General features: G+C 38.4%; 1 long non-coding RNA gene across 1 annotated transcript; it reads left to right on the top strand.

The window, feature by feature from the left end:
* The first annotated feature begins 2,593 nt into the window (after positions 1-2,593).
* On the top strand, positions 2,594-11,547 carry LOC137787252 (uncharacterized). Its single transcript, XR_011077641.1, has 4 exons — positions 2,594-2,953; positions 4,297-4,493; positions 6,616-6,711; positions 11,224-11,547. It is a non-coding gene; the product is annotated as an uncharacterized lncRNA (long non-coding RNA).
* The last annotated feature ends 9,352 nt before the right edge of the window (positions 11,548-20,899 follow it).

Raw genomic sequence — 20,899 nt, 5'->3', positions numbered from 1 at the left:
ATTGGCACAATTTCAATTTTGTCTTTAATTTATTTTCTTGTGCCAATGGTACTTGGGATTTTTGTCGATTTATTTTGTGTTGCAGAAAGTTCAATAATGCATGCCACACATTTAGATGTTATGTGACTATATGATGCCCTTTATGTAAAATGTTAAAAACCTATCAGTGTGGCTGCGCTCCAATGAAGGCAGAATGTTCCTCAAACTGAGTGACTATTTAGATTTCCCTTCTGCCCTAACTGTCCTCTTTCTAACCTATTCCGTGTTCAACATTGAATAGATTAGGCAGCCAAATCACTTGAATTTATTCAGAGCTTTAGTTCCTGGGATGGGGACAAGTACGTACTCGCTATGAAACCAATTGACTCGTAAAATGCTACTCAAAATTAATTTATTTTGCATTTCTGAGACGGAGCAGAAACACTTTAAAATCCATCACCTTGCAGATACTCCTGAATCAACTTAAATCAGGAGAGACGTATTCAGAGTGTTCTACAGCTCATATGACCTTAAAATGTATACCAGACCCTGTTGAGTCTGAGCAAAAAATGACCCCTCTATTGCTTCCCGGGTTGTTTTATTTGTATTGTTCGGTCCCTTTCATGCAGACGTTTTAAACAACCAGGTTGGTTTTCCTTAATTAACAAAGTTGGAATAGAAATGAACAAAGGAGTATAAAAGTAAAGCCAAGGGATTTTTCACAGAGATTACAAAGCTACTTAACTAAATCTTTGTTCAGTTTCAAACATGCCAAATGAAATACTTATCCCACTAATGTGTGTCATTTGTGTGTCTCATATTCCTTTATGTTGTATGGTTTATATGCATCATCTAATCTGATCATAAAAATATGCAGACAACAGTATATGAAACACCACACAACTTGATAATGTTTTATTGTAATGTAACAAAATAGTTGATTAAAAAGATGATAATCAGAAACATGTGTCAGACTGCAGAGCTCGTCCAGTTTAACTCTTTCATTAAAGCTGTACCTGTCGTAAAATAAAAGAATTAAGGCTGAAGCTGCAGTTCATCACCACAGAGAGAATATCAAATACAGCAGTTTGTTCAAGAGGTGTGGCGAGCGACGGCAGGCGTCAGCTCAGCGGCAAGATCCGACGTGTTAGCGGCAGCACGTGGCGGCAGGTGACAGCCAGGTCCGGCACTCGTCGCATCCATTGCTCCGACGGCCTGTGAGCAGCTCGGACATCAGCACGGGACTTGACTTGGAGTTGAGCCGCTGCTCCTTTGTGTCGAAATGAACTTTTTTTTTGCACTGTTGCTGAGTTACATTAGCCATCGAATTTAATAGGTCATGTTTATATTCAAGGGTTTAATGTTTATATTCAAGGGTGGCGCCTTTGTCGATCAAGATCGTTTGTTCTCGTGAACGGCCGTCACTTTAAATGTTGCTGCCGCAAAGAATTGTGGGTCGGCATTATCTCCTTTCCTTTGGTAAAGGCAGTTCCAGTGGTTCCTATGCTAAAGGAGCTAGGAGTTAGGAAGCATGAAGCGCCTTCCCTTTGCGTTTAGAGAATTTGACTGGCACTTATCATGGCGGCCACTTAGATACTTCCGGGTCATTTCACCCAGTCCTAACCAAAAAGGACGAATCGACTGCAGTCTCAGCTCTAGTGTAACTAATCATCTCCAGATGTGTGCAGTGTAGAGCAAATCAACCTTGCCAGATAGGACTGTGTAGACATCATCTGAGCAGAAGAGGGCGGTAGTGTGTAATAGGTCTGTACTCATCTCATGCGCAGTCATGCACAATTATTTCTTCTCGTTACAGTATCTTATTTTCCTTAAACTGACACTTGGATTCTTCATAAAATATTTGCCCCTTTAAAAACACACCAAATTACTGTTCAAGTGTCATTTCCTCAAGACATGCAGGAGTGAGCAATACGTTAATTGAATTAAGCTTTGTAAGTACAGATGAGGGGAATAATTACACAAATAGAAACATGATTTTAGATTAATCGGATAAATGATACATGCTCAACGAGATCCGAATCATTCCAAAAATAAATGAACATTTTATTCTGGGACAGACTTTCCAGTTTATCAGTGGGGAATGGCTGACAGGACTTTGAACACAGAGAAGTTGGGGTACAGTGTTTTAGGGGAATCGTGCTGGAACTGCTCTGTGTTCAAATTCAGATTCAATTCAAGTTCAAAGCAAATTGTTATTTAAGTGGCTAAACTAAAGTTGAATTGTTCTGAGGGAACATGCTTCCTTCATGCAACAGGAAAACATGACAATAGGTGTGCAGTAGTTGAAAGTCTTACTGACCTGGTTAACTGTTTGTATCTTGTTCCTACACGATAAAACTATTTCACGCTGCAAGTCAGAGGTGACTTGATACACAGGGCTGACATGCAGTCACAGTTGTTTGTGTCTATGAGCTGTAAAATGCTCATGAGCTAATGAAAGATTTGGGGCATATTCCGCATAATTAAAACAACGCAAGCTACATCTGAATACCAAACATACACGGGGACCACATGTGATTGGTCATCAGCAACTTGCCGTTGTTGTGACGTCAGCGCAAAGGAGGTTGCGTTTAGAAAAAAAGGCGGAAAGGAGGTGAGAGCATGTCAGTGGAGGCTCCGTCAGAGGACGCAGCGCAGCCTCAGGACCTCTCGGACTGAAGGAAAACACTCGCTGCACACTGAGGATGAGAGGCCGGCCCGTCCCGCACGTCGTGCGGACGTGCAGATAAAAACTCCTGATCACGGATACTAACACACATTTCAACGAGGATATCTCACCTGAAGCCCATCGCCAAACCCAGCGTCGGCAGAGGGTTTGGGATATATCGATCTGATCCGCGCGCTCACCTGTTTATCAGAGCTCAAAGTGTCCTGCACACCCGGAACCCGACCTTCCTCGTCACCACATGTGGATGTTTTAGTCTCCATGGGCGCAGGAGGCACTTATGTGGAAGTGAGTCTTTTGGCTTTAATTGTACTGTTCATTTAATCTATTTGCATGTTTTTAAAGACTAATGGATCTCATTGTCAGCATGCAGATGAAACGGCCGAGTATTTGACATATTTTAAGACCAGAATATTAGGGACAGTCTTTTATTTACCCATGTTGTGCTCAAGTCTAATGTGTAACAAATGGGTCATAGTCAAAGCCACAACCAATTGATACAGTCATAGTGAGCTAGTACGTCTAGGTTACATGTATCACGTTATCTACCAAGAGTAAATCGATAAGAAATGGTTTAACCTATATTTACATTTGGGTATGCATTATAACAATAAAGCTGCATGTCTGTTTAACCACCAGTCACTCACACACCCTCCGGTAGACTGAACCAATATAGGCAACTTAAAGCCTGTTTTCTGTCAAACAGTCTCAAGTATCTTGTATTTTGAATATGTCGATTTATATGAGTCTATAATAATTGCAATGATAAATGAGAGAGTTTTTTTCTGATAAGAAAGTGACGCATGCTGTGAGCGTATATTTACACCCCAATTAAAACCACTGACGTCAGACGCACAAGAAAAGCGTGAGTTCATCAAGAGGTTATTTTCGGTTAGGATATAGATTTTTATTATAACAATATAAATACAGATTATTCTGCAAATTACTGTCTATGTTAACTATCACAACAGGTATTTGGAGCAGTAATATAGTATATATATATATATATATATATATATATATATATATATATATATATATATATATATATATATATATATATATATATATATATATATATATACATATATATATATATATATTTACATCAAGGCACAGGCACTAGGCGATTTGAAAAGTTTAAAGTTAAGCAAAGCTCTGATGAAAAAATGTCATGTGTTAAACAGCTTTTCTCTTCTCACAGCACAGCAGGGGGAGATTTCTTGGAGAATATTTGAAAAGGGTGAAAAAATATATGTACATGTTGTATTTTTTAAAGTAAGAATCTAGAATGCAGTAAGAGCTGACAAAAAGTTGATCAATAATTACATTTACTGGAATGTGTCACTCTGCCCCACCTTCAATGAGTTACTGTATTTGCCTAACATTTTAATTATTACAAATGAAGTCTGTGGGTCTATCTGATAGAGGGATAAACCATTTTAATCTATTTAAATTAAAATGTTTTTTTTATCGAAAGGTTTGAAAAAGTTGTTTTTAGTTAGTAGAAATTTTAATTTGAGGTATTTGAGGTTTACTAAAATCTAAATTGCCATTGAAGCATTTGCAATGTTAAATCAAGCCTGTAATTTGGGAAACGTTAACTCCTTTATACTTTTCTTTCTTCCCAGGAAGCTTCACATTTTCCATTTGCTGATAAAGAAAACCACGCAGCCTGTTCCTGTCTTTGGTTATCTAGCTGTATGAGTGTTAATCGTCCGTCATAAAGCTAGAAAACCGAAAGTAGGAATGGCCTCCAAAACCTCAGCTTCCTGCCTCAATGACAATGAACAAAAAGAAAACACAAAAAGATATCATGTGGTTTCAGGTGGGTTATGAAACACTAAGTTTATTTAATTTGAAATCTAAAATGCATCAATTAGCTGATTATTTGATTAAATTAAAGAAAAGAAAAACAATCAGAAACTATTTTAAGTTATTCTTTGATGAAAAATGGTTTCCCAATTCCGGCTACGGAAGCTTTTTTCTAATCACATGTGATAGTGAATTGAAAATCTTTGGATTTTTAACTGTAAGCATGTTGGTGCAGGCTTCATGAAATTGTTCAAGACATTTTTCACTTTGTTCTCTGACAATTTACACCAATAACTTATTATTTGTTAAACAACAGCTACTTTTTCTTAGAGATTTATTGAATATCTCATTGCACTTAATGAGATTTTTGTGATTTTTCTGTTTCTTTTAAATCCAAATTAGTTCAGGTCCCATTAAAAAAATCCACTTAGAAGGCCAGAAACAAATAAGGTTTCTGATATAAGCGTTTCTATTTAGATTTCTGTCTGAGATTTTACTCATGAAGGCGGAACTAACTTTTCTGAAGGAGGTTTTCGGTCTCCTGAGACTACGAAGAACATGGGAATACAAATTTGAACAAATGATTGCTTAGTGATCTCTTTTTTAAGGGAATAGGTGAATCATCCGAAAGTGGCCCCTGTAACCTATTCAAACACTAATGAATGGTCTTGCCCTGCACTTCCTGATTTTAGAGACAGACTTTTGATACCTGCATCATTTTTTGCGTATTAGTTCTTGCTATTGAGTTGTCCCCAATGCCTGTGTTGAACAAACATGAACGTTTAGATATCATAACTTGAATCTACTTAACTTATAATATAAGTTTAAACATATATATAATGTTCTTTTTACAGTTGACATTTTTAAAACGGCTTTAACTCCTAAATTGCTTTGCAATAATCAAAATAGGTGTCTCTCTTTTGTTGCTTTTAACCACACAATATATTTTGCATTTCTGTTTGTAAACCAATTACTATGTTCATTGTGACAACAAACAACATAGCTTCCCTAACCCCTGTCCGGCACGGTTATATAAAACATTTGAATATCTATTTCCCAAAACTGGTCCAAACTGTCATAATTATGGCCACCGATGTGATCTTCTTCACTCTGAAAGAAAGGCCTTGTTAGATATTGCAGGTCAGCCTCCTTCATTGCCAAAACAGCATGCTGTCTATATGGAAGCCATCTTGAGGGAGTCTCCCTGCTGCCTCCAAAATGGTTGTGTTGGCACATAGCAGCCCTTTAATTGGTCCATCGTTAGCTGTCTATCAGCTCCCTAATCAGCACTGTCTGTATTAAGCCTTCCTGTCCTTTACACTCTGTGTTCTCACTAAGAGATGCAGCTTATTAGTGAGGTCACGTTGCTGAACCTTTCAAAGGCCAATCAATGAATCACTGTACAAGTAACTCTGAACAGTGCATTAAACAATCACTGATTTGGATGTAGACAATTTGACATTTGATTTCATTAAAGAAACTGTTCCTATATGTCACGAGTGGGGAAATAATAATAAGTCTGATTAGTTGAGCCAAATTTTGAGAAACAACAAACTTAACCTTTATAAAAGACTGCACTTATTAAACAAGTCCAGGTTCAGATTCTGCATGCTAACTGAATTGTTGCTAGTTATAGCAAGCATACTATATTAACAATACATTTAATTTAAAGCATTCACAGATGTCTCATTTGATATGTATTATTTTCCATATTCTGGACCTTTAAAGGTCATTAAAAACTACTAAGCACCTGCAGTCACCTGTCAGATCCAATGTGACGGTATACAAACACAAATGTAAAAAAATAAATCTAGATATGCAGTTAAAGACTAAAATAAGTAAATAACACTTCAATGCTTTATATGTTTTTGAGTATTGTGTTTATTTGGTCATTAAAAAGACACATCTTTCAAAGGAATGTGGAACATTTTGTTATCTTACAATTGATTATAATTATTAAAAAGATATAGAGATAAACAAACCTTATCAGGCCTTGAATAATGCCCCCATATACTTTGTCCTGACTGCCCTTTTTTGTCAGAGAATTGCAGGTCTTTAGTCTAATAATACTTTGGTAAAACATACAGATCCTGCGTTAATTCATTTACACTATTAATTATTATTTATCTTTGTAGGTGTAATGGGTATGAATACAGCCCCAACAATGAACATGGAAATATACATTTTCCATCAACAATCGACATCAAAGCACCTGGATGAGTAAAACACTGGTGAGCAGTTACTTGTTTTTATTAATGAATCAATACACATTAATGATAGTCAATAAGTCAAACGGACGCCTATGTCGTTTTTATTAGCATATGACACTTCCCGAAAAAATACATATACCTCCAGCGGGGAATAATAAAGATTTTTAATAGAGACAAAATACAAAGGTAACCTTCCCTCCTTAACATCTGTCCATGTCTCTACAAACACTGCCATGCGGGCTTAATTGTGTCAGGTGGACTCATACTGTTCAATAGAATTGAAGATGTATAATCAAACATTTCACTGTTATTAGACATTTTACCCGGATGTTTTACAAATATAGCCTAGAGACAATATGTGGTGTGTTTTATCCGCAGTGTTGAGACGCTCGCGAGCTGCAAAACATTAACGCCTCTTGCAGAAAGTATTTTATCAGACAATGTACGCTCTTTATAGTCTCTCCGCCAGACTTCTGCTGTGTGATGAAAAAAACATTTAAAAAAAACAAGAGTGTCTTTACAAAGATGGTAAATAAAGGAAACAACCGCGCAACTCCAGCCGATAATGAATAGGAGCCAGACAAGCTCCGCATATTAACATAATTGCATAGAAACGAGGGGAGCAGAGAGAGTATTTAAAGGCACAGCGACACACAGCGTGTCGCTCCATCAGCTGCCTGTCTGGAGGACACGTCACATATTAATATCTATATTACAGTCGAAGAAAAACAGTTGGTTTTATATTGGCATTGCATATTTGAAAGTATTTGAAAGTGCATTATGTCCCTTAAACCTGAATTAAAAAACATGTATTGCAAATAAAACACACACACACACACACACACACACACACACACACACACACACACACACACACACAGACACGCACGCACACACATACACACATAAAAACAAACCTTCAGTCAGGGCTGTAAAACAGGAACACGAAAGTCATTTTTTAAATATAATTTCCCAAAGGTCGTTATTTTTTTTTCTTCTTTTTTTTTTTTTTTTACATTTTGAGAGAAAAGTTATAACGATTTTCCTGCTTGGATTATTTTTTTTCTTTCTTCAAAATAACTATTTTTGATTCTAGACTATTGAGTTAAAATCAGTCAAAGCACATCCCTGTTCTCTCCAGAGTTTTATCTTGAGTATTATTTTGTATTGTGCTGTTGGCCTGTTGTCCTCCACATGTTACATTTTATGTCACAATCTGTGTTTAAAGGTTGATTTTTCTTATCAAGACAAAGGCAAGTATTGTTTTTATAGTTCACTCCGCAAAACAGAAGGGTGACTTCCTTTATTAGACACCAAGTCATAATTAGACAATCATCTGGGGGGAGGGGCAGGTGAGAAGCTGGGTGATAATGAGTTTTTCAGCAAAACACTGTACGAGCAAATGTGTTAATCAGCCTTATCAGTTAAAAAAATAGGTATTCTAGATTCAAATATATCTATATGTGTACATGCCTCTGTTATACAACATTAATTGTGCATCGATTTACAAGTACTGATGTTTATATTAATTATTGTTATTTCGTACAAAATTGAGGAACTTACTGAACATTATGTATGAGCTATTAATAATTAAGTCAATCAATAAGTGGCATTCAGGTAAATGCAGCTGTACAGTAGAGTGAAACCATGAATGAAATCCTCTAATGCATAAACACGGCGCAGCCCTCTCGGACGCTGTCTGATCTACTGCAGCTGCAGCAGACAAACAGTTGGTAAACAGCAGCCAGCGTCCACATTATCATTCTGATCCTAGCTTTGTGACACTATTGCTGCTTTGTGCAAGGAGCACTTGACAAAGGTCCTCAACTTCTTTCGCCTAAAAGAAAAGGCTCTGCAGTAAACCGGGCAATGAGGTGAGAGCATCGCGTTAGACCAGCGCTGCAGCCATGAGCGTGCCTCCTGGAAAAGTTACCTCTTTATCTTCTTGCCTCTTCATGTCTGCGAGTGACTCTCTCGCCGTCGGCTGTGTGATCTCATGCCAGATCTAACGTGAATGAACAATGATAAGGTGTCAAATATGTGTATCCTACTTGATTCATATTAGAGTGAATGCAATAGAGCACTTTTTGTCGCTTTTTGGTGAATAATGAAATCTCAAAACAACAAATCATAGGAAACTTACACATTGTTTCAAACAAAAAAGTAAAAAAACAAAACAAAATACACTATTTGTATGTAGAACCTGTACATGAGGAGGCAATAAAATAAAGCATACTCTTTGAAATCCAAGGGATTCAACCCATTTTGTCACTATTAAAATACACTGAATGAATATTAGTATGGAAGTACACCGATAAGTGTACTGTAAAAGCTAGGTATCTGTTTGTTTTGTTTTTAAAGAGTAAACGCACTAGAAATACTAAACATTATAAACATGTTTCTGAGCCTCTGTCATGGCAACAGAGGCTGCATTTTAACACAGATGAAGAAGATATGATACACAGATAAAGCAGCGATGGATAGTAAGAGTGGTGTCAGAATGACGCCTTCATTGCCGGTCTCATCCTCATGAAAGTCGTTTCATTTTCTGTTGTGCGACCTTGCTCTCAGCAGAAGTCACAATTTTACAGAATATCATCCTGGTCTAACAGGACCAGCAGCTTCACGTCTTAGTACCAGAACCTGTAGCGCTGAAGGCCTGAGCTCTCCTGAGGCAGCATGTTGTATGTTCTACGTCTGCAGCACCCTTTCCCCCCACATGCCACAGCTGCAATCCTGTCTTAATCTAGGGATAAACGTGATTACCCTGCCATGGCTTGTTGTTGGCTTTGTAACAGCGACAGGGGATCTTTTACAGCTCCCTCTTTTCCCATGGTCGAGTGGGTCTGAGTAGTTAAGACCCCCGATGTGGACCAGTCGCCATTCATCGGCCTTCAGCTGAGGCAAACAAGCACGTCACGCCGACCCTGAGGCAGATAGATAGGGATAAACACAGATGTTAAAAATATTAGGTACATGAGCTGCAGCTTCTCAGTCTTAATCATAACTCAAATCAAAAGATAATGTGTTTATGCAGAAATACTAGTAAAGATAAGCATTAAGTCATACAAATATTGTTTATAACTACAGCATTGGACATGTGAAGAAAAAATACATTGTTATCATTCTTATGATTTACTATACATTGTATTGTATTGTATTGTAATTATTTACTAATTTCACTATAACTGGAAGATATATACAAATTTAATTACTATTAAACTTTTGGATGTGTATATATTTGACCAAAATAAATTAACCTATCGTCCACTTGAGCCTTTTCTGAACCTTCAATACATCATCTTAATTTAAATTCTTTCCGAAAAGCTACAAAGAAAATGTACTCATAACACATTTGTTAGTTCAAATATTTAGCAGATTTTCAACCTTTTACAACATGTAAACGTATTGTGGGAACTAAATCGCAGAATAAAATCTCTAAGGGACAGATTTCCATTCTCTCCCGCCAGTCGTTCAGACTGTCAGTCAAGTTCAAGTTCACAGAGGTGGAAACGTCTCAACGCTTCATTCACTTCTGTCGCTCCTCCCCCGTAACTCCTGTCTGTGGTTACTGTGACACAGGGCCTGAGCCGTTGTTATGGCAGCGGGCTGGACAGCCCGGCTATGCACTGGTGAAAAGGACAGCCTGTCAGGGAGCGAGAGACGAGGTCCCCCCAACAGCTGGGCACATGCATCCACCCCCTCAGGCCTTTCAAACACCACCCAGACTCTGGGAACACCAAGCATTTTACATTCACCATCCTCTCGCACTGCACGCCTCTCTCTTCCTTCACAACCTCTAACTCTCATGTCCATCGATCCTTCACTTACATCACACTTCACCCCCATGGCCAGCCACCTTCCGCTCATGCGCCCTTCTTCATCTTCCTCTCCTCTTAGAGCCCAAGCAGTCAATTAAAGGATTTCAAATTAGAAAACCAAACCTGAGAGAAAAAGAAATGATGGCCAAGACGAGTATGTTTTCAAACTAAGTGTGTGTGTGTGCTTGTGTGTGTGTGTGTGCGTGTGTGTGTATGTGTGTCGGGGGGAGGGAGATTTTGTTGAGGTCTCATTCAACTTTGAGCATGAAAGGCTAATGATTTGCATAAACTGCATGCTGTCTGAGGGGCTCAGGGGTGGCAGCCATACTGAGAAAAGATATGAGAGAACTTGAAAAAAAAGAAAGCACAATCCTGCATTGTGGAGCTGCAAGAAAAAAAAGCAGGTTTGAATAAGAGAGAGGGTGAAAATTGGCAAAGAAAAGGTCTTACCATGTCTCCCAGTGGGATTAAATTGTACTGGAACCTCTTTATACATAATGTGGTGAATATGGCAGCGGCATGGCTGCAGGGCTGATCTCACATCAAGCTCCCGCCCGAACTTCACAAGACAAGAGTCCATGTTGTCCATGATGATGCAACCAGTTTGAGTAAAGTGTACATGTTCAGAGCGGATTGTTTTATCTGAATATACCTGCACATCAATGTAAAAGTTGAATTACAAAGCTGAATCTGATTCTTTTGTTGTTTTTAGAAAAGGGCCAATGGTGCTGATGCCGCCGTGCTGTGGAGGATCTTCATCTACAGTTTTTGCCATAGTTCATTTATAGACATAGTCTACCATTGAACTATTACATGAAACAGCTGTTTTAAATGTATTAAAAAATAGATTGAAAATTTGGATAGATTTTAGTGTCAAATGTGATCCTTGATTCATGATGTCAAATTAATATAGACGTTTTGTTTTTGTAGTTTTTGGGGGGATTTTAGTATCGAGCAGTTACACCAAGTTGATTCATTTATCTGGCATTTGAGATTATTAAGTCGAGAGGATTGATATGTTTTGCTTCTTACTCAATAAAATGAATGTTGGAGAAATATGATTATGTGTTATTATTTACTCACATAAAACAGTTAATTAAGGCAGGTGTGTGTTAGCACCTTAGAGAGAGGCAGCCGACGAAAGCAAACAATATTTGGAGACACATTCAGTAAAATACCCACATATTGTTCCATTGTAGCGTTGCTTAAATCTCCCAAAGATCTACGTTACTTTTATATATAAAAGTAGCATAGCTAGCGTATGTATAGCATATATAGTGTGTATATATGGAGAAAGAAATTAAGTTTATCTTAAGTAACCTCAGATTTGTGGCAGAAAGCCCTGAAGGGAAACTTTTCCCATGTGCTGAATAGGAAAAATGCCTCAGTCTTCATAAATGATGATGATTAAACGTAAACAATTGAGTCACACCTTGGTGAATAAAACAAGACTAAAACATGACTGCGTTTTAAAAATGTACAACCAAAACAACTAAAATGTGATGTACATTTGTTCTGTGTGTGTAAGAATTTAGAGAATATTAATAACATGGGATACATCAACAGACTCCTGCCATCTACTTATTCAACAATGAAAGAGATGCAATGTAATCTCACACTAGGGTATTATGAACCACCTATTGAGTAGTGAACATCACTATCCAGGCAAACAGCCTTTCTGGGGTGTTTAGCTGCAGATTAGTCAACTGCCTCCCACAATGTGACGACCTCATGTCCAGAGAGCTCAAGCTGCAGCTGGGCGAAGGAAATCGTGACCTTTCACTCTCCAGGGACACAACTTGACCCGACACAAGCCGACAGACACGTGTGTGTTCTTCTAATGCTTCAGGTGCTGCATCAGCTCACCCAGCGTCATTGAATAAAACCTGATAGACTGTAGGAGTACACTCTTAAATGAGAGTATATCTTATTAAAATAGGTCTATCTCATTTAATAAAAAAAATAATAGAAAAAATAATTGTGTTGGAAAAAGTGGACTAAATGATGGATAAGTTTGTCCCCACGGATTCATAAAGGAATCAAACGTCATGCTCAGTGTTCTCTGTTTCTAAGTAAGACATGTCTTACTTAGAAACTGCAGTGAACAGTTAACGCAGTGTTCAAACTTTGTGGAAACTCTTTCAGGATGAATGGTTGCTGTTTTAATATGAAGAAATGGGAATCAAAGTTTGGTGTGAAAGAACTCGACTGGCCTGCAGCAGAGAGCCCCGACCTCAACCAGCAAGACCTTATCGCCTCACGTCAGGGATGAAACTCACTCATGTTCCTGTGGCTCAATGGGCACAAATCCAGCATCCAAAAGGTTGAGAGTGATAAGAGGAAGCTGTCAGCTGCATATCAAAGCCGATGGTTTTGGAATAAGACGTTGAACAATCACGTAAGGCGGTCCACATACCTTTGGCTATTAAGTGCCTCTGCCCTCGTCATGATTTTATCAAGTTTGAGCATTAACGCCTGATTTATCTTTGACCAGAGCAACTCGTGAGCTGCTGGCTGCAGGTGTTCTCTCTCACGGCACTCAGTGTGTATCCATTAATCCTGCTCTGATTTTCCCTTGTCAACTGACTGAGATAGATGTTGTCTATTGTGGTGTCACCACGGGTCGTATAACTCACCAAAGATGAGAAATACATTTTTAGGTTACGCTGCAATGAACAAAGCATGCTTTTATGCACTCTTATTTACAACAATAAGCTAATAACTATTGTGACATCTCATTGATTACAGAGCTTCAAATATGAAGCACAGGCATTTTTCACGAGATATGACTGGATTCAATACTTTATCAGAGCTTATATGTGAAAGTGTGGCGCTCAGTAACATCATCATGCATTTCGGAGTAAGAGACATGAGCAAGAGAATATGAACTTGGATGTTGTCGCTCTACTCCATGAAGGACGAGTAGGCAGCTGTAGACCAGGTTTCTGCAAAGGGCTGCAGATGATTTTCGAGTCATTTATATCTTCCAACTCAGTGAGCTTTAGGTCTTGTACTCTGCGTTTGCATAAGAATAGAATCAGGTCCTGTGAACTTCCCCAACCTATTGACCCAACTCCCCAGACATGAATAGCTCTGCTATGAGGCTCCCCAGCCTCTCAAACAGGCTTTAACCATGCCTTAAGTCCCAATCATGGTAATTTAATATATCTTAAGCCCCTGGCTGGTTTGCTGGAGCCCCTCTACAGTTGGTTTTAGGCATTCTCTGCTTCTCACCTCATCAGCACTACTCCTTATTTGACAAATTTAAGGAGCTGCAGTGGAATACGTTCCTTTTCAGCAGCTAAATAAGCACAGATTCTATATAATTAGAAAATGGTTTTACTTAATAATATTCAGCCTTTTGCTTTAGAAGAAAGACAAAATTCTTACTAAGGATATACAGCTGAAGAAAGAATAACACGATGAAATGCAGTGGCTCACAAGTAGCAGCAGTACACTGAGCTGGAGACTGTCATCAGTGAATCTATGACAACATTTCTACATGTCATATAGAGAAAAAACATTGGAAGTTAGTTGCTGATTTGGACACCTCGAGGCCACTGTGCCATAATCTTTGTATTTTTGGAATTTAGCAGCTATAGACTAACAGCTAAGAGTTTGTGCTAAAAAACAATGTGGGAATTGTGAAAAATGTACTAAAATTAACCTGGAATCCTTACACACCTCCACTGATGTGGCTTGAACGTGTTTCTTATTGCTTTCCTCCTCTGCCTCTCTTTACATTTTGAGTCAGTACATCATGTCAGCAAATCTCTCTTAGTCTTGTCTTGTTTGCAACAAAATTTCTCATAATGACATATAGAAGCATGTGCCGAGTTATTGAAGGAGGTATCCCAGACTTCCCAAATGCACAGAAGCTGCAGGGACCTCTTCTGGAGAGTGGACATAATATCGCAAGATTGCTAACAGTGAGTCTTCACAGGCGTTATCATGTTTTTGTTGCAAAGTTCAAAATTTGGTAAGCACAAAACTAACGTCTTCTAGAAAGGTAGGCCACGTAAGCATACCAGTGTGTGTCAAGAGTGCAGAAAGATCAACACCTTTAGAATCATGCAACAGGAATACAACAAAGCCACCTATGCCCCTTCATTTTTATGACACAGCTTTGTTATCTGTACGACAATACACACTCAAAGCTTGATAGTAGTTTGATGATTAAAAAACTTGAAACAGTATGTTTACATCCTCAAAAACAATGAACATCTTCATGAGGTTACAGTGTTTGGCAGGAACGCAGCTTAATATATTTTTGAATACAGGAACTTATAGATTTTTGTTACAATTGGACATTTCCTTCTGTTCAGCACAGCTTTTGTACAACTGGCTGATTGACACGAGTTTCTGTCAGTGACAACTTGATATATATTTAACGATAAAACCAAATGCATGTCAGGGCTCATAACAAGAGCGACATGCGGCTAATTGGTTCGCCAATTAGAATGTAATTTGACTGACTCATCATTTACTGAACTAGACAATATACGGAACTGATTGTACACAAATTATAAGTGGGCACAACTAAAGCTTAATAATATAATGTTACAACAAAAGTCAATAAACATAAAAGTGGAAAAGGTGCTGCCTCGTCTTCACTGTTAAAGATGGCTATTTATTCACTCAGTGTGCTCAGTGTGCACTCAGTGTGCCTTATACATATTTAAGTAAACTATGTAGTGTATCTCCAAACCAGGTGCATGGACTGAAGATATTAATAACACTTTTGCTCTATGTTATTAGCCCAAAACATGAGCTTTTGGATATATTACAAATCAAAGGTCATTATGTTTTGCTATTTCCATAGTGATTAACTTTTCTTTCAGCTCAAGAAACATGCACTTACCCCAAAAGGTTAATTTCATGTTCATACATTATTTATTCTTAAAATGTGTTTTTGAATTATTTGCAACCGTTGTAATTTAAAATGAGTCAATTTAATTCATTGGACCTACGGGAGTTATAGCTGTGAATTGTTTAATGTATATGTTTATCTTAAGTACAATACATATATGTTTATTTATTTTATTATATTTTTAACATTTAATCCATGTACTGAGTCAAATAAAAATACTAGACATGTGTAGTGAACTTATCATTGAAATTGGGCTAGACATTTCTTTCAAGTCAGTCGTCAAGTGTGTTGAACAATATCTTTTCTAGGAGGTTGTTGAACTCATATTACAAGGAAAAATGACACGAGATTGAGGATTATCCATCATAATAAGTTATATTCTGCTTGTGAAAAAGCCCAGGTCACTCAAAATGACAGTGAGCCACAGTCTAAGTGGAGTCTATTTAGCAGCATGAATGAGATGAAGCTCGATTTGTGGGGTGTGAAAGAGAAAGAGAGAGCTCGTACTCCCACTGCCTGTAAATATATACTAACCACCGATGTGCCGGTTACCTCTGAGCAAAGATACTCCTGACAAGTTGTGGTGAAATCTTACTGAGAGGCTCCACCATGAGAGGGTTTACATGTTTTGTGATATCCTCTGCTGCATTGTGATGATTGCGAATGAAAAATTGTATTTTAATGCTTATGCAACATTGTACTTGAAACTGTCGTGCCAATAAAACCCCTTTGAAATAGTAAGTTTAAATCAAATGTTATGCTTCTTACATTTTGTTTGAAAATATTTAACATTTATTGTGACTTCAGTCACTTATGAGTATAGAGAAGCAAGTTACCCAATTTTCTCACCCTTCAGAGGAGCTGTTCATTAGTGAGAATAGAGGAGACACACTTATTGTATCTTTGAACGGATTAATAAATCGAGTGAAATAACATTAAAAAAATTGTGAAAAAGAAATGTGTACGACAGAATAAATGACCAGCATATGTCATTGTGGCACCACCTGCTGGAAACTTCAAGGTCTTTCGTGAAAGACCAAAGTGAAAGCAGCAACTTTATTTTTGCTTGTTTGAAGACACAAGAGAAATATAAACACATTATGTATTATGAATCAATATATGAGATAATACAAATAAATAGTCTAAATATTGCGAGGGATGTATCTTTCCGAAAAATGTATGCTTAGCTCTGTGACTCAAATATAAAAATAAGATTTGAAAGGGAAAGGGAAAAGCTAGTAGTTCTGCAAGCTAGTTTTGTAAAATGTGAAAGTATTTTTAGAACCTTATTGAAAACATGGTGATGTATCTTCAGGAGTTCACAAAGCAAACAGCAAACTATACAAATAGTTAAGCACTTTCAAACCACCGCCTCATTTTTTTCAATGCAGTGCATTGTTTCAGCTCAAAGGAATAGCTGATGAGCTTGGAGGACAGGGTACACATGGATATTTTTCTCAAAGAGAGGGATGGGACTGGTCCTGACAAAGACCTCATCCAAATTTGGGACACAAAAACCTTCCAGCTCTGCAGATACATAAACCCATGAGAGGAGAAATGTGTACAAGACAACAAAGCCCACATTTGTTTCTCTTCCTTTCACATCCCAATCAAAGCCTCTAATTAACACGGTTTCTTTTCAGATCAAACAGTAGCAATTATCTGTGCAAACTTTGATGAGGTGGAATGCCATGCATTCATGCCGGCACATTCGATAATAATCTCAGTCCACAGCCTGGTTCACTGCACAACTAGAGCTTAGTGAGGCCCACTGCAAAAAAACTAATGATCTCTAATGAAGGTCCATACAATGATCCATGCCATGCCAAAAAATGTCAGGACACAGAGCTGACACACACACACAAACACACACACACACACACACACACACACACACACACACACACACACACACACACACACACACAAATGACACTACATAATGGTCGTCATAGTCGTCTTTGGATTCAGCAACACTTTAGGTTTTGTAAGTAACTCTGTACAGCAGGTAAAGTTTGTGGAGTTGTGTTTCACACTTGAAGTGCAGAGTTTTCTGCTCCCTTCTTAACAACCAAGCCACGTCTCCGCTGTGATTCAGCCAAACCAGGGGAAAAAGCCCCTCAGGATGGGTTTGTTCTTGCTTTAAATTCCTGTTTTAAACACCATTGAGGTTCTCAGCCATGCTATGGTTCTGGGAATGGTCCACCTCTTTGATTCAGGCTGTGAAGTATCTCAACGAATATGGATTGACATACAATTTAGAACAGAAATGAATTGTTGTGAATGAATCCTGATCCCCTGGCTGTTAGTATCACCATGACATTAACATTTGTGGCTTTCTGTTGACAACTTTGGCAGGAATTTCCATGACATTCTTGTGGACAAACTCACTCACCCCAGGATGAATTGTAAAAACTGTGATCCCAACTTGTAATCTCCTTTCATCAGCTATTCCTCGTGTTCATTGCAAATTGGTAGCATTTTACAGATATGTGCGAAATGGGCACAAGCAAGAGCTAGTGGGTTCATCACGTCCGGCGTTAAACCTAGAAGAGACTAATTGGACTACCTCAATGGCAAATACCACTGCAAGATTGATGCTTACAGTTTTTCCTAATATACTAATCGCATGCACAAAAACACAAAACGTGGCATCATCCCAAATTGTGGTTTAATCCAATGACTGTACAGTTAAACCTAAATACTAAATGTCTGCTTTGGGCCTGAAAATGAAGGAGTTTGTTATTGGCAACATAAAAAAAGGTTCACATACATGCAAGATCCCACAGCTAGACTTGTGCACACATGTATACAGGCACACAAACAGTAAAAAAAAAAAAAAAAAAAAAAAAAAGATCCCTGCTTGTGCTGGGAGGGAAAGGCTGAATTTCATCAGGAGAGCACACAATCACAGGGCCACAGTGTGTCTCTGTAGCCAGGCAGGGCAATGTGTGCACATCAGGTTTTGTGAGGCTCTGACAAGATGCGACAGCCCAGCTCTCACTCAAAGATCCCCAAATTTGGTCCATTTTTCTGCCTTTGCCATTTACAATGCTTCAGTGGAGATTTCTTTATTTCAGAATGGACAATGGTCTCTTTCTCTCTCTTTCCCTGCATCTCCCTCTCTCTGTCTCTCTCTCTCTCACTCACACACACACACACACACACACACACACACACACACACACGCTTTGCTGGCATACACACGCACACTTGCTTGCTGTCATGCTCATTTTGATGGTAATTGATGACATCACCACAGCGTGTGGGTGCATGGTGTGTGTGTGTGTGTGTGTGTGTGTGTGTGTGTGTGTGTGTAGGGGGAGACGGGTGGAGGGGTTGTTTGTTGAGAAAACCGTGGGAACAGGGAGCTCTCCAGGGTAGCGAGTCAGGGCCTCCAACAATACATATGCTGTTGCTTTTCACCCAAACACCCTCCCTTCCCAAGATAATCATTCCTCTCCCCTCCTCTTCTGTCCCCCTCTTTCCCTTTCCCTCCTTTTTTACACGACTTTACCTCCTTTTGCCGTCTGCACTTGTCGCAATGTGGAGTGTGAGAGATTACTGCCCCCTCTCTGTCAGTGTGTCTCATCAGCTTTAACTTGGAGCTGATGATCTCTGTTAAAGAGACAGTACGTTACCTACAAGGCTTATGATAAGCTCCTGAAGTGTGTACATATATTTGAATCTGGCAGCTAGTCGGCATTATGACTCTGGTACAGAGATGATTTTGTGCAGCTTCAGTCTCTAAATCATAGTCACATGGAGAAGGAGCACACCGAATAAAGCTATTAAAAGCAGTCTTTTTCTGAACGTACACTTTCAAAGTGTACGTTTTTGTTTTGAACTTGTTCACCTTCCTAAGTCCATCTTCGACAAAGCTTTTCTTTGCAGAAATGATAGATACTGCCGGCCTACCACTCTGCACACCATCACCCAGGAAAGATGAAAGATTTGTGGATCGGTTATATTGATTTCAGCATGCCACTTTGTCCCTTTTTACCCTAAATTTCTAAAATAAGAAGACTGAAGTGTTCAGTCATTTCACATCCAGTGAAGGAAATGCTAAGATTTTTTTTTAAAGGCCAAAGAAAAAGCACAGTCTTCGAGATCAAGAATGATTCAATATTAAAAGTCTTAATTTAGCCGAACATACTGGTTCTGACCTCACAGGGTCTTCAACTATGCCGAATTTAATTGGGCTTACTTTTCTTTTGTTATTTTATTTTACAGATTTCTTTTTTGCAAGAGAAATTCAACACTTTATCACTTGGATGTGATATTGCTCCGTCCACACTCCTTCATCTGACCCTAGAGGCGCACTATGATAACCTACCTCACTGAAATCACTTTCTAGTCCATTTTACACGCCCCTCCCTCAGTACCACTGAAGCAGTTATAATATTACATGTTCATGCATCTTTGTATATGTTTTAAAAGAGCACTAAGGCATGTACTGTAAAGTGTAAACTCAAACGACCAGCATGATAATGCAGGCGAGGCTCGTTCAATCACAAACTCCTGCTGAGAAACTGACCACATGCACTTTGCAGCACAGTCTGTCGCACAGCAACCAGCCTGCAGAGAGACATCTCCAGCATTTTTGTGTCCAGATAACAACATACTTATGTCAAATTAATCTGATGTACATGAAAAAATAATCATACAGTGTGACTATGGGTCTTATTAAACCAAAAAGAGATACAAAGGAGTACATGTGTTTCTGAGGCATGACACTAACAGACCCAAGAAAGTACCTTTGAAATTCCTGACAATTCCTTTCTCTTATCCATTAGCAGTCAAAACCATCTCCTGACTGTCAGTAACCTCTCTAAAATGCCATAACATGTTTCAAGGTGCATGAGGATACTGCTGTAATGTCCCTGTCCTGCTCGTGTGAAATCCTGGCACTCAAATTTGCAGACATATATAATTCCAAACTGTACTTAGTATTTATCACTTTCCAGAAGCATTTGTCTCACTGACTGAACTTTAATATAAACCAATGTTGACCGAACAAGAAAACTAAAACACATAGATAAAGACAACATTATTGTCTATTGTGTCATAACACTTGAGATCTGTAAGAGTGGAATTCAACGGCACTTTCTTCCAGAAATGGTGAAAATGAAAATGTAACCAATAATCAAATCTCGCCAGGATGAGGGAACTTCTTTGAGATCCAAAACAAGTAAATGTCACGCTCTTCGTCCTGTGAACCATTATGGGATACAACATGTGAAATGTTATAGTCCTGGGTAATTTAATGAAAATGTTGTTAAAACGCAATGAACAAGCAGAAAAATCCTGTTACGCTCAGATTTTTATTTCCATTATAATTATCAAATACTATCTGTTATGCACTAATCAGGGCTTGGAGGCAGGTGGAGCTCCTAATTAGCTAAACCATTCAGTTTAGATTCCTCGCACATGTTTTAAAGCAGCTCTGATTTCTACTTCTTTCAATCTAGGAGGGAACTAGTGGCCTTTGTGGCCAAATCAAAGCACTCCCCTACTA

This window comes from Clinocottus analis, unplaced genomic scaffold (genome assembly GCF_023055335.1).
Source record: "Clinocottus analis isolate CAN_PGR_092001 unplaced genomic scaffold, fCliAna1.0.p SCAF_1, whole genome shotgun sequence".
Classification (NCBI taxonomy): domain Eukaryota; kingdom Metazoa; phylum Chordata; class Actinopteri; order Perciformes; family Cottidae; genus Clinocottus; species Clinocottus analis.
The sequence above is the reverse complement of the archived record's forward strand: the minus strand, read 5'-3'. Positions and strand labels throughout refer to the sequence as shown.